Below are 15,000 nucleotides of genomic sequence, written 5' to 3'. Positions count from 1 at the left end.
CGACGGAGGTGGTGATGGGGGCCGCCCACCTCGCTGCAACTCCCTTGCTCTTGCTCGAGCCGCATTCCTCGCAACATTCCGGCGCTGGTTGCGAGCGACAGCCACCGAGTTGTCGGGGAGGCGTGCAGCAGACAGCTGGTCCTGCGCGGCTAACTCCTCCCTTTCCGCATTCCAGCCATCTTGCAGCTCGTCGGTTATCCGTGCGACGAACTCGCAAATGCCGCTCCACCTCTCCGGGCTCTCAAGCAAGGCTGCCTCGAAGCCCTCGGGGGTGATCTGGTTCGATCTCCCCGCCTCGAACAGCACCTCCCGTTCAGCGGCAAAACGCGGACAGGAAAATACGACGTGTTCCGCCGTCTCGGCAACGCCAGGACATCTGGGGCAGTCCGGGGACGACGTGAAGCCCATCCGGCACAGGTAGTCACGGAAAAATCCGTGGCCAGACAATACCTGCGCCAACTGGAACGTCACGTCTCCATGCTTCCGTGACTGCCATGCCCTCACGTCGGGTAGCACTCGATGCGTCCACCGAGTGTACCGACTGGCGTCTTCGCTGGCAGCATCCGCGTCCCACCGCTGCTGCCACTGCTCATACGTCTGGTCACGCTCCAGCTCACGAACGCCAGACCTGGGGATCTCGTTGGCTGGATCGTTCAGCCGTTGATGGACCCTGCTGTCCTCCTCTATCTGCAGGCATATTGGAATGAGACCGGCCAGCAGCACGGCCGTCTCACCCCTCACCGTCCGGAAAGCCCGACAAACACGAATGGCCGTTGTCCTCTGCACGCGCTGCACCAATCTACGACATTGGCGCAGCTGCAGCCCCTCCGACCAAACTGGGGCCCCGTAGCGCAGGATGGAGTCCGCTACGGCCGCCAGCAGTCGGGCACGCGACGACTTCGGTCCACTGTGGTTCGGCATGAGGCGCGTGACGGCTTCCGCGACCTTCATGGCCTTCGCTGCAGCCTGCTGAACGTGCGGCAACCATGACAGGTGGTCGTGCAACCAAACTCCAAGATAACGGATGGAGCGCTGGGATTGCACGACCACACCTCCGATGTTGATGCTCACGACCGGATGACGCTTCAGGGTGGAGATGAGCGTCATTTCCGTCTTCTCTGGCGCCAACGAGAGACGGTTCCGGTCCAGCCAGTCCATGATTACCGCGATGGCTCGTTCAGCAGTCGAGGAAGCGGCTTGGGGTGTCGTTGCGGGGACCAAGACGACAAGGTCATCAGCGTAGCCAATAACCTCGGCCCCCTCAGGCAACTGGACACCCAGGACCCCGTCGTACAGCACGTTCCAAAGCGTGGGTCCCAAAATGGAACCCTGTGGAACGCCCGCACTGATGTTCCGCTCGACAGGGCCCTCGCTGGTGTCGATAACCAGCCGCCGGTCCTCGAAATAGCTCCTCAGTATCTGCTGCAGCGATGACGGTACCCCCTTGTCCCTCAGCGCGTTGGCGATGGCTTGCCAGGGCGCAGAGTTAAAGGCGTTGCGGATATCAAGTGCCACCACCATCAGGCAGCGCTTGTCTCGGGCGTTGGTGCGGCGAAAGGACATGGCCGTCCTGCCCGCTTCGACAACGCGCTGGATCGCACTGATGGTGGATCTGCCTCGCCGGAAACCGTACTGCCCGTCCGACAGCCGTTCCGCATCCGGTTCCTCCAGGAACTCGTTGAGGCGGTTAAGAATTAGGCGCTCCAACACCTTGCCGAGTGCGTCGAGCATGCACAGCGGCCGGTAGGAGGAGCTTTCCCCGGGAGGCTTGCCAGGCTTTGGCAGCAGTACCAGTCGTTGCCTCTTCCAGGGCGCTGGAAACGCACCCCGGTCCAGGCAGTCCTGGTACAAACGGACGAAAACCTCCGGGTACTTCCTAATGGCCGTCTTAACCGCCGCGTTGGGGATACCGTCCAGTCCAGGCGCTTTCCGGTTCGCCATCGATCCCACGATGGACAACAGCTCGCCCACGGTGACAGGGGTCAACGAAGAACTCCGCTCCTCGGTGTCGACGCTCGATGATTCAGCGTCCGGCCAGTCAACAGGCGGATGTGTCGGGAACAGATCGTTGGCTATCCGCTCCAACACGACACGGTCAGTCTCAGGTGGCACGAAGCAGCCACGAAGACGAGACATGACCACCCGATAACCGGCCCCAAACTCGTTGGTTTCCGCCTGTTGAATCAGCTCATCGAGCTGCGCTCGCTTGCTGGCCCGGACAGCCTTCTCGACAGCTCTCCTCGCCGACCGATGATGTGCAGCCACAATGCTGCGCTCCTGCAGGTCGGTGGTACGAAGCATCCGCTCATGCACGGTCGAACACTCCTCCCAAAGACGCAAGATCTCCGGAGTCCACCAGAAGAGGTCTCGATGGGGGTCACGATGCGACATGGTGACGCGCTCCATCGTGTCGTCGCATGCATCTAGCATGGCGTCGACCATCCCCTCCTGGCTGACGGCTCGTTCCGGAAAACCGGCCGTCTGGAGTGCGGCTGCGAATGCCTCCACCGAAAACTGCGTCGTCTTCCATCTACGGCCAGCGTGCCGAAACGTGGTAGACGACGAAGAGGACCCCTGTCCCCGCTGGCGATGCTGCTGCTGTTGTCGCTGCTGCCTCCCGTTCAGGTGACGATGCTGCTGCTGCAGGTGCTGCTGCTGCTGGTGCTGCTGCTGCTGGTGCTGCTGCTGTTGTCGTCGCTGCTGGTCAAGAGTTGGAGGCCCCACGGTGAAGAAAATGTACCGGTGGTCCGACGCCGTATAGTGGCACGAAGTGGTGTTCGCTGCCACCTCCCAAGTGTCTGGACGAGCAATGGATGCGCTCGCGAAAGACACATCCACGACACTGGGAGTGGCGACTCCGTTGCCCACGAACGTCGGGACCGATCCTTGGTTCAGGACCACAAGCCCAAGCTGCCGAATTGTATCGAGCAGCTCTTCACCGCGCCGGGTGGTACGTTGGCTACCCCACTCCTCATTCCAGGCGTTGAAATCGCCTGCCAGGACGATGCGAGGGTGGGGTTGGGCCTCCAACTCCACCGCCTCCAGAAGTTGCTCGAACTCGCCGGCGTTGAGACGTGGAGGGGCGTAACAGCTGATGAAGACCACCCCTCCAATCTGCGCAGCAGCCAACCCGGGCATGGCACAGCGCCAGACCCGCTGGATCGGAAGGTGGCCGGTCGCCACCACAGCTGCTCTCCCCGACGAATCCACCGTCCAGTTTCCGCTGCCCTCTGGAGGTCGGTACACCTCTGACAGCAGCAGCACGTCGACCCGCTTAGTGCGGGCTGTTTGCAGGGCCAGATCCTGAGCAGTGCGTCCACCACCCAGGTTGACCTGCATCACCCTCACTACACCCGACACTGTTGACCTTGTCGGCACGATGAGTGGCCCACTCGATGGGGCCCCTGGCAGACAATGCACTTAGCTGCCGACGTGCACTGACTAACGCGGTGGCCTACCTCGCCACACTGCAAACACTGACCCGTCCGGTCAGTTGAAGAACGGCAGTCCCGCGCCAGGTGCCCCATCAGCAGGCAACGGAAGCAGCGCTGACGGTCGAGCGGCTTCTTCGGCACTTCGCGGATGCCGCTGACACATTGGCAGAGTGTCAACTTCTGACCAATGAGACTCCGTGCCTTGGCCAGTGGGAGTCGAACACGCGCTCGCTTTGTGCCATCACGGAGCTCCCAAAGCTCGACGTGAGTGATGCCAGCCGCTGACCCCAGCTTCTCCTCAATGGCAAGCTTCACGTCACTCTCTTTGGCCAGAGAGTCGACGTTGGTGATGAGAAGCTCACCCATCTCCGTCACCACTCGTGCCTCGCCATCCTCACCTAGCGCTAGCTGGATCCGGCGAGCCAGCTCCGCGCTATCGACGTTCTTCCGCAACGGTACAAGCAGATGACCTTGCACGGTCCGGCGCCCCATGCCGATGTCTGCCCTGACGTCCTGCAGCTCCTGAGATGTACGCAGCTTCACGTACATCTCTGTCCAGGTCTTGTCCGAACCTGGGACCACCGCAATGCGGTCAGGACGCGGAGGACGCCCCTTAGACTGGGCACGATGCTGCTGATGTTGTTGCTGCTGACTCTGCTGCTGCTGCTGGCGCATCTGAGGTGGCCGGTACGGCTGGCCCACCTGCTGCGGTTGCTGCTGCTGCTGAGTCGAACGTTGCGATCGGCTCTTCCGACCGCTCACGACCGTAGCCCAGGACATCTGCTGCTGTTGCCGCTGCTGCTGACGTTGCGGTTGCTGCTGCTGCTGCTGCTGCTGGCCATTAGCCGACACTGCGACCGTCCGTCGCTGCGGCTGTGGCTGGCTGCGCTGCTGCTGCTGCTGCTGCTGCTGCTGCTGCCGCTGTTGTTGTTGCTGCTGCCGCTGCTGCTGCTGCTGCCGCTGCTGCTGCTGCTGCTGCTGCTGCTGCTGCTGCAGTTGCGAAGCTTTCTTCGCACGGTTGCGCTGCTGCCGGTTGCGTTTTGTCCTGGCACTGCCCTGACCAACAGGCTGTGCCGAGGAATGAAGCGCCGTCAAGGAACGCATGCCCTCTTGAAGCGCTTCCAGCGTACACTTCAGGGCCACTTCACGTTCCCGGCTAAGTCGCAGCTCTTCCGTCAGCGACTCGATCTGTTTGGCGAAGTTCTCCAGCATCTTGTGCTGGAAAGCCAGCACCGACGCTTCGCCATCGTCGTGGGGAGCCACGGTTGAAGACATCTCCCCTGCCGCTACCACTGGCGGCACCACCGTCTGCTCGAGAAGAGAGGCGTCGGAAAATTCCGCATCGTCCTCCTCCTCGGAATTATCAGCCTCGGACGGAACCGCCACCGTTGGTCCGGCCGGCCGTGGTGTCTCCGGTAAAGGGGAAGGGGTATCGGACCGCTTCCGAGGCGTGGACGACGACCGCACCCCGGAACGAAGCACCCGCCCCTCCATTCTCCGCTCCTTTCACAAAAAACCGCCTGCACGAATCGTTCAGACGGAACAAGGGAATATTCCCTTCAACATCTGCCAAGGTAACGACCGTCCGTCGCTAGAGCCCCTTTGGCAGATTTCCCGTCCGCGGATCGCAAGAATAAAAAACTCCCACTTTTTTCTTTATTAAAAACAATTTCGCAAGAGAAAACCGCAAGAATAAGAATTTTTGATAAATTCCGCAAGAGATTCAAGAAAACACCAAAAAAACGGGTTCGTCGCCTGCTGACGCGTTGAAGTCTCTCGTTTTGGCGTTCCCGGGGAAGGATTCGGAGCCAAAGAACCGTTCCCGGTCTCCTGCTAAGCGTTCCCGGTCTCCGGCTGCGCGTTCTCACTCTCTGACCGCTAAGCGCCGGAAAGGTATGCAATTCGCATCGAGTTTTATAGCACCGTAACGCTTCGTAACGCTGGTGTCCCGGCTAAGCGCTACCGCTACCGGTCACTGGTGGCGCTGCAGACGTCGAAGAGAAGGTGGTTGCTGTCTTCGCTGGAAGTTGCGGAACCCGCCACGGGTGGCGCTGTCGTCATAAAAAGGGAGCTTTTACGTTGGGTTGTTGTCCTCACTGCTCGAAAACGCTTCGTGGTGTTGTTGATGACACAAACACACGCGACGACACACCTGACGCCACCGTACCACGCTGTTGCACGCACTTTCACGTCGAGTTTTTACTGTTTATCTCTTTTTAAAAGCACTTTACGTCGCTGGAAAACGATAGTTTATGCTCCCTAGCATGTGTTTTACCACTTTTCCAATGTTCTAACACGGTATTTCGATATTTATTCGCCACTGAAGTTCCCCATACAAAGTGTATGGGGACACTTTAAACTGAGTTTTAGCGCAGTAAATTGAAGTAAAACGATTTCCTTTTTCAATATTCGCTAAGAATGACACTCAATTCGCCCTTTTCGACTATTGTTCCGCTATTTATAAGCACTTTTGCACAATATTTTTGCAAAAAATACGGAGCGACACAAAGCACGTCTAAACTGCTGGCTTGACAGCTACGCACACACAGGGATAACTGGCTTGTGGCCGCCAAGCGTTCATAGCGACGTGGCTTTTTGATCCTTCGATGTCGGCTCTTCCTATCATTGTAAAGCAAAATTTACCAAGCGTAGGATTGTTCACCCTTTCAAGGGAACGTGAGCTGGGTTTAGACCGTCGTGAGACAGGTTAGTTTTACCCTACTGGTGTGCATTGTTTGTCGCTATCTTAACGGAATTCCTGTGCAGTACGAGAGGAACCACAGGTACGGACCACTGGCTCAATACTAGTTCGAACGGACTATGGTATGACGCTACGTCCGCTGGATTATGCCTGAACGCCTCTAAGGTCGTATCCAATCCGAGCTGATAGCGCTTCTTATACCCATTAGGTGGTCGTAAGCTAGCGGGCCTAACAACCCTCCGAGAACCGTCCGTGCTGTCCATTGGCACACTGGCGTCTCATCCCCGCTTACTACTAGGCCGCAAAGGGCGGGTTCGCGCTGCACGTGTTAGTACCATACATGTTGGGAACACCGGTGGACGAGCTTGCCGACTGTGGATATCACTAGTTTCGACACCTACGACCGCCCGCAAACGACGGGACTACAGGCTGGGAGCTTCAAGTTGTAGAGATGCGTTCGCATCGATCCTCTCAGGCGACCCATGCTTGGTGGTTAGTGCTTGCGCGTGCGCGCCCCGTGTGTGCTGGAATTGGCCAACCAGTGCACATTGGTGGTGCGTACCGTGACTTGCACCATGTGACGAGAGTGTTGAAGAACACTGTGTGGTGACTCTATGCCTATGTGATGGGGTGCTTGTAACACACGACCGAACCGACGGCTCGTTGGATGGTCACGACAGTGTGGTGCAGGTGCGCCCATGTGTAACGAATACATTGAGTGCCGTTGGAGGTTAGCGGTTGGTCGGTTGCATGCTACAACTTCGCGTTGTACATGGGCTGGCCGCTGCGCTTCCTTCGGGTTGCCACTTGATGTTGATAGGGTTGATGTATTGTGTTCGTTGACTTTTGGTTCATTCCAAAAGTCTTCGGACTTAGATAATTTTACAAGTGTCGGCGCTCTCGGACCGAAAATAAGAAGACAACTAAGAAGAAAAAGAGAAAGAAGCTAATAGTGGAAAGTATTCTTCTTCAAAGAAGGAACAAAAATTTTACAAGTGTTGAAAAATTTCCTAAGTCCAAAAAATTTTCTAAGTCCAGAAAATTTTCTAAGTCCCACAAAATGGAACATGATGAAGAAGATACAGAAGTTGAAAATTTTTCTAAGTCCAAAAAATTTTCTAAGTCCAGAAAATTTTCTAAGTCCAAAGTGTTGGAACAATTTCCAAAGGCCCATAGGTTGCACTGAATTTTCCTAAGTTGGCCACAAGTACCCATGAGGTATCGAGAAGGTTCACCCGAAGGACATAATATGTCCCAAAGTACCGATAGAGTACCCACAAATAGCACCGAATGGGCCTAAGTTGGCCAAAAGTACCGATAGAGCACCCACAAGTAGCACCCAATTGGCCTAAGTTGGCCAAAAGTACCGATAGAGTACCCACAAATAGCACCCAGTTGGCCTAAGTTGGCCAAAAGTACCGATAGAGTACCCACAAGAAGCACTGAGTTGGCCTAAGTTGGCCAAAAGTACCGATAGAGCACCCACAAGTAGCACCCAATTGGCCTATGTTGGCCAAAAGTACCGATAGAGTACCCACAAATAGCACCCAATTGGCCTAAGTTGGCCAAAAGTACCGATAGAGTACCCACAAATAGCACCGAGTGGGCCTAACATGGCCAAAAGTACCGATAGAGTACCCACAAATAGCACCGAGTGGGCCTAACATGGCCAAAAGTACCGATAGAGTACCCACAAAGAGCACCCCATGGGCCTAAGTTGGCCAAAAGTACCGATAGAGTACCCACAAATAGCACCGAGTGGGCCTAACATGGCCAAAAGTACCGATAGAGCACCCACATATAGCACCGAATGGGCCTAACATGGCCAAAAGTACCGATAGAGTACCCACAAATAGCACCGAATGGGCCTAACATGGCCAAAAGTACCGATAGAGCACCCACATATAGCACCCCATTGGCCTAAGTTGGCCAAAAGTACCGATAGAGTACCCACAAAGAGCACCCAATTGGCCTAAGTTGGCCAAAAGTACCGCCAAGTAGCACCATAGAGGCCCGAGTAGAGCGAAATGTGGGCCAAATTGAACATTTGAAAATTTTTACAAGTCCAGAAAATTTTCTAAGTCCAGAAAATTTTCTAAGTCCAAAGAGTTGGACAAATTTCCTTAGGCCCAAAGGTTGCACTGAATGTTCCTAAGTTGGCCATCAGTACCCATGAAGTATCGCGAAGGTTCACCCGAAAGACACAATATGCCCTAAAGTACCCACAGAGTACCCACAAGTTGCACCCAATTGGCCTAAGTTGGCCAAAAGTACCGACAAGTAGCACCATAGAGGCCCGAGTAGAGCGAAATGTGGGCCAAAGTACCGAGTAGTTGCAACAAATGCCCAAATGGATACCAAAATGTGGTACCAAGCACCTAACTGTTGCAACAAATGCTAGCTTTCTGAGCAAAAGCTGTGGACCAATTTCGTAGAAGAACCGCCTAGGCGAAAAGGCAAAAATCGCCGAAGCTGGCCCGCTCGCAGAGCTCGCGGGCCAGGAGATACTCATAGGGCGATTTACTAGAGTGGGGAACTTGAGAATTTTTGTGTCCGAGACTTCGGGCAACTTCGCGGCCGCCCCCTTAAAGTAAAAGATTTTCTCTGGGTGCCTAAAATTCGCAATTCCCGCAAAGTCGGGAAGACGTTAAAGTTTTTGCCCAAAAAATGGCCATCGATTTAAGGTGATTTTCCAATAAGAAAATTTTTCCTAAGATGAATTTTTTCGAATATTTCCTAAACTAAGCGTCGGAGCACATGGCCGTGGAGGAACTTTTGGTAGCTTTTGGCAAGGGCTATCGGATGAAATAATGCGAAAGGCCATCGGAGCGATATTGGATAAATGCGGGCCCATAAACGTACCTAAGAAGTGAAAATTGGTACCTTGCACGCAGGATGCAAGAAATGCTTGAGTGTTAACCATCATCGGTACCAAGTACCTAGGTTATATCGAGTGCGTAGATGGAAGTCGGTACCAAAGGGAAACCTTCCTAGGCTAGGTGCACGCAAGTGAGTATGGATCGATCAGTAGAAAGATGGGAAGCCCAAGGAAACCTTCCTAGGCTAGGTGCACGCAAGTGAGTATGGATCGATCAGTAGAAAGATGGGAAGCCATAGGAAACCTTCCTAGGCTAGGTGCACGCAAGTGAGTATGGATCGATCAGTAGAAAGATGGGAAGCCATAGGAAACCTTCCTAGGCTAGGTGCACGCAAGTGAGTATGGATCGATCAGTAGAAAGATGGGAAGCCATAGGAAACCTTCCTAGGCTAGGTGCACGCAAGTGAGTATGGATCGATCAGTAGAAAGATGGGAAGCCATAGGAAACCTTCCTAGGCTAGGTACACGCAAGTGAGTATGGATCGATCAGTAGAAAGATGGGAAGCCATAGGAAACCTTCCTAGGCTAGGTGCACGCAAGTGAGTATGGATCGATCAGTAGAAAGATGGGAAGCCATAGGAAACCTTCCTAGGCTAGGTGCACGCAAGTGAGTATGGATCGATCAGTAGAAAGATGGGAAGCCATAGGAAACCTTCCTAGGCTAGGTGCACGCAAGTGAGTATGGATCGATCAGTAGAAAGATGGGAAGCCATAGGAAACCTTCCTAGGCTAGGTGCACGCAAGTGAGTATGGATCGATCAGTAGAAAGATGGGAAGCCATAGGAAACCTTCCTAGGCTAGGTGCACGCAAGTGAGTATGGATCGATCAGTAGAAAGATGGGAAGCCATAGGAAACCTTCCTAGGCTAGGTGCACGCAAGTGAGTATGGATCGATCAGTAGAAAGATGGGAAGCCATAGGAAACCTTCCTAGGCTAGGTGCACGCAAGTGAGTATGGATCGATCAGTAGAAAGATGGGAAGCCATAGGAAACCTTCCTAGGCTAGGTGCACGCAAGTGAGTATGGATCGATCAGTAGAAAGATGGGAAGCCATAGGAAACCTTCCTAGGCTAGGTGCACGCAAGTGAGTATGGATCGATCAGTAGAAAGATGGGAAGCCATAGGAAACCTTCCTAGGCTAGGTGCACGCAAGTGAGTATGGATCGATCAGTAGAAAGATGGGAAGCCATAGGAAACCTTCCTAGGCTAGGTGCACGCAAGTGAGTATGGATCGATCAGTAGAAAGATGGGAAGCCATAGGAAACCTTCCTAGGCTAGGTGCACGCAAGTGAGTATGGATCGATCAGTAGAAAGATGGGAAGCCATAGGAAACCTTCCTAGGCTAGGTGCACGCAAGTGAGTATGGATCGATCAGTAGAAAGATGGGAAGCCATAGGAAACCTTCCTAGGCTAGGTGCACGCAAGTGAGTATGGATCGATCAGTAGAAAGATGGGAAGCCATAGGAAACCTTCCTAGGCTAGGTGCACGCAAGTGAGTATGGATCGATCAGTAGAAAGTGGGAAGCCCATTACCAAATGCCCTAGTGAAGACCGTAAACGAATATCATGAACCGATAAGGAGCACCAAATGCCCTAGTGAAGACCGTAAACGAATATCATGAACCGATAAGGAGCACCAAATGCCCTAGTGAAGACCGTAAACGAATATCATGAACCGATAAGGAGCACCAAATGCCCTAGTGAAGACCGTAAACGAATATCATGAACCAAGAAGTAGCAACGAATGCCTGAAAAAGTACCAAGTCCACGGTATAGAGTAACGAGAGTTAACCGCCGTGATGTATGCAATGAGGGCAGCCATTGCATGGGTTCTGGACTTGGTTCGCGAATAACTTTTTTGCTAGACATCGGACAAAGTTGACGTGGAAGAACGAAATGTAGCATTTGATGCCACCTATCCAAAACTTTTTCAAGATTGAAGATCCGATCGATACAGCCTGAGTTATAGGCAAAAGTTGGTGCAAAATTGAGCATTTTTAATGGTGAAAAATCGGTAATCCTCGAATAGCTCCTGTTGGAAGCATCGGACCACATGGTCGTGGAGGAACATATTGAAGCGTGCGGTGTCAAGTATCGACACCCAAAACCGCATGTCCGATGGACGGAAAATGACCAAGTTATAGTGAAAACTTGGTTGCACCAAATTCCCGAAGAAGTGCAACGAGAAGGTGAATGCGATGGTTGTTCGTCGAATAGCTCCGGCCACAGACATGGTAGCGATTAGTGGTGCATATAAGAAATGTAGCCACAAGTGCCATCTACCCATGGCCAGAAGAAAGTGTGGCCATATCTTGGATACCGGCGGAGCTATGGGGCAAATATGGGCCAAAAATGGTGCAAGTTGGACCAAAAACCTGAAAAAGTACCTGGGTAATGCGATGGTTGTTCGTCGAATAGCTCCGGCCACAGACATGGTAGCGATTAGTGGTGCATGGAAGAAATCTAGCCACAAGTGCCATCTACCCATGGCCAGAAGAAAGTGTGGCCATATCTTGGATACCGGCGGAGCTATGGGGCAAATACGGGCCAAAAATGGTGCCAGGTGGACCAAAAATCCGACCAAGTGCGCGAGGCGCTTTCGTGAATAGCTCCGGCCACAGACATGGTAGCGATTAGTGGTGCATGGAAGAAATCTAGCCACAAGTGCCATCTACCCATGGCCAGAAGAAAGTGTGGCCATATCTTGGATACCGGCGGAGCTATGGGGCAAATATGGGCCAAAAATGGTGCAAGTTGGACCAAAAATCCGAAAAAGTACCTAGGTAAATGCGATGGTTGTTCGTCGAATAGCTCCGGCCAGAGACATGGTAGCGATTAGTGGTGCATGGAAGAAATCTAGCCACAAGTGCCATCTACCCATGGCCAGAACAAAGTGTGGCCATATCTTGGATACCGGCGGAGCTATGGGGCAAATACGGGCCAACAATGGTGCCAGGTGGACCAAAAATCCGACCAAGTGCGCGAGGCGCTTTCGTGAATAGCTCCGGCCACAGACATGGTAGCGATTAGTGGTGCATGGAAGAAATCTAGCCACAAGTGCCATCTACCCATGGCCAGAAGAAAGTGTGGCCATATCTTGGATACCGGCGGAGCTATGGGGCAAATATGGGCCAAAAATGGTGCAAGTTGGACCAAAAATCCGAAAAAGTACCTAGGTAAATGCGATGGTTGTTCGTCGAATAGCTCCGGCCAGAGACATGGTAGCGATTAGTGGTGCATGGAAGAAATCTAGCCACAAGTGCCATCTACCCATGGCCAGAAGAAAGTGTGGCCATATCTTGGATACCGGCGGAGCTATGGGGCAAATATGGGCCAAAAATGGTGCAAGTTGGACCAAAAATCCGACCAAGTGCGCGAGGCGCTTTCGTGAATAGCTCCGGCCACAGACATGGTAGCGATTAGTGGTGCATGGAAGAAATCTAGCCACAAGTGCCATCTACCCATGGCCAGAAGAAAGTGTGGCCATATCTTGGATACCGGCGGAGCTATGGGGCAAATACGGGCCAACAATGGTGCCAGGTGGACCAAAAATCCGACCAAGTGCGCGAGGCGCTTTCGTGAATAGCTCCGGCCACAGACATGGTAGCGATTAGTGGTGCATGGAAGAAATCTAGCCACAAGTGCCATCTACCCATGGCCAGAAGAAAGTGTGGCCATATCTTGGATACCGGCGGAGCTATGGGGCAAATATGGGCCAAAAATGGTGCAAGTTGGACCAAAAATCCGAAAAAGTACCTAGGTAAATGCGATGGTTGTTCGTCGAATAGCTCCGGCCACAGACATGGTAGCGATTAGTGGTGCATGGAAGAAATCTAGCCACAAGTGCCATCTACCCATGGCCAGAAGAAAGTGTGGCCATATCTTGGATACCGGCGGAGCTATGGGGCAAATATGGGCCAAAAATGGTGCAAGTTGGACCAAAAATCCGACCAAGTGCGCGAGGCGCTTTCGTGAATAGCTCCGGCCAGAGACATGGTAGCGATTAGTAGTGCATGGAAGAAATCTAGCCACAAGTGCCATCTACCCATGGCCAGAAGAAAGTGTGGCCATATCTTGGATACCGGCGGAGCTATGGGGCAAATATGGGCCAAAAATGGTGCAAGTTGGACCAAAAATCCGAAAAAGTACCTAGGTAAATGCGATGGTTGTTCGTCGAATAGCTCCGGCCACAGACATGGTAGCGATTAGTGGTGCATGGAAGAAATCTAGCCACAAGTGCCATCTACCCATGGCCAGAAGAAAGTGTGGCGCTATCTTGGATACCGGCGGAGCTATGGGGCAAATATGGGCCAAAAATGGTGCAAGTTGGACCAAAAATCCGAAAAAGTACCTAGGTAAATGCGATGGTTGTTCGTCGAATAGCTCCGGCCAGAGACATGGTAGCGATTAGTGGTGCATGGAAGAAATCTAGCCACAAGTGCCATCTACCCATGGCCAGAAGAAAGTGTGGCCATATCTTGGATACCGGCGGAGCTATGGGGCAAATATGGGCCAAAAATGGTGCAAGTTGGACCAAAAATCCGACCAAGTGCGCGAGGCGCTTTCGTGAATAGCTCCGGCCACAGACATGGTAGCGATTAGTGGTGCATGGAAGAAATCTAGCCACAAGTGCCATCTACCCATGGCCAGAAGAAAGTGTGGCCATATCTTGGATACCGGCGGAGCTATGGGGCAAATATGGGCCAAAAATGGTGCAAGTTGGACCAAAAATCCGACCAAGTGCGCGAGGCGCTTTCGTGAATAGCTCCGGCCACAGACATGGTAGCGATTAGTGGTGCATGGAAGAAATCTAGCCACAAGTGCCATCTACCCATGGCCAGAAGAAAGTGTGGCCATATCTTGGATACCGGCGGAGCTATGGGGCAAATATGGGCCAAAAATGGTGCAAGTTGGACCAAAAATCCGACCAAGTTCGCGAGGCGCTTTCGTGAATAGCTCCGGCCACAGACATGGTAGCGATTAGTGGTGCATGGAAGAAATCTAGCCACAAGTGCCATCTACCCATGGCCAGAAGAAAGTGTGGCCATATCTTGGATACCGGCGGAGCTATGGGGCAAATATGGGCCAAAAATGGGTAAAATTGTACGGTCCAAAGCCAAGGGTAAATTTTTTTATTCCTCTAATAACTTCTAGCACAGACATTGAATCGGTTGGTGATGTATGGATGAAATGTAGCAAACAGTTGGAACTACCCATAAAATCTTAAAGATTGACGATCCAATGTATAGAACCGGAGTAATGTGCGATACTTGGTGAAAAATCGAGTGAAAAATTAGCTATAAACTGTTTTTGGCCCATAACTCGAATACTAGACATCGGAAGGGGGGGTCGTAGAACGATTTTTTGTTGCCCTATCGATTCCCTATCGAACGAGCAAAAGTTGTTTTTTTGACCAAAAAGGACCCCTACTCTAGTAAAATTGGCCTGATTTTACTAGTCCCCGGTACCCGTACAGGCAAAATGAGCAAAATGCTCAAGTATGAATGGTTTTTGGCCCATAACTCGAATACTAGACGTCGCAGGGGGGTGTCGTGGAACAATTTTTGGTAGCCCTTGAAATTATCTATCGAATGACATATACTTGATTTTTGGCCAAAAAGTTCCCTAGACTAGTAAAAATCGCATCATTTTACTAGAGTCGGGTACCCTGGACGAAAAACCGCTATAATTGCGGTTTTTGGCTAATAACTCGAATACTAGACGTCGCAGGGGGGTGTCGTGGAACAATTTTTGGTAGCCCTTGAAATTATCTATCGAATGACATATACTTGATTTTTGGCCAAAAAGTTCCCTAGACTAGTAAAAATCGCATCATTTTACTAGAGTCGGGTACCCTGGACGAAAAACCGCTATAGTTGCGGTTTTTGGCTAATAACTCTAATACTAGACGTCGGAGGGGGGTGTCGTGGAACAATTTTTGGTAGCCCTTGAAATTATCTATCGAATGACATATACTTGATTTTTGGC

General features: G+C 52.5%; 1 long non-coding RNA gene across 5 annotated transcripts in view; it reads left to right on the top strand.

Annotated features, from left to right (window-relative positions):
• Positions 1 to 9,594, top strand: part of LOC125774135 (uncharacterized) — a 30,445-nt gene extending 20,851 nt beyond the window's left edge. For 4 of the 5 annotated variants that reach the window (XR_007420622.1, XR_007420621.1, XR_007420620.1 and 1 more), the window contains exons 2-3: positions 9,135 to 9,202; positions 9,475 to 9,594. This is a non-coding gene — a long non-coding RNA (uncharacterized LOC125774135). Of the gene's footprint in view, positions 1 to 9,134 lie in introns of all 5 variants that reach the window. The other variant, XR_007420618.1, reaches the window with a different exon arrangement.
• Positions 9,595 to 15,000: the final 5,406 nt, after the last annotated feature.

Source organism: Anopheles funestus, assembly GCF_943734845.2.
Source record: "Anopheles funestus chromosome X unlocalized genomic scaffold, idAnoFuneDA-416_04 X_unloc_84, whole genome shotgun sequence".
In the NCBI taxonomy this organism is placed as follows: Eukaryota; Metazoa; Arthropoda; class Insecta; order Diptera; family Culicidae; genus Anopheles; species Anopheles funestus.
The sequence above is the reverse complement of the archived record's forward strand: the minus strand, read 5'-3'. Positions and strand labels throughout refer to the sequence as shown.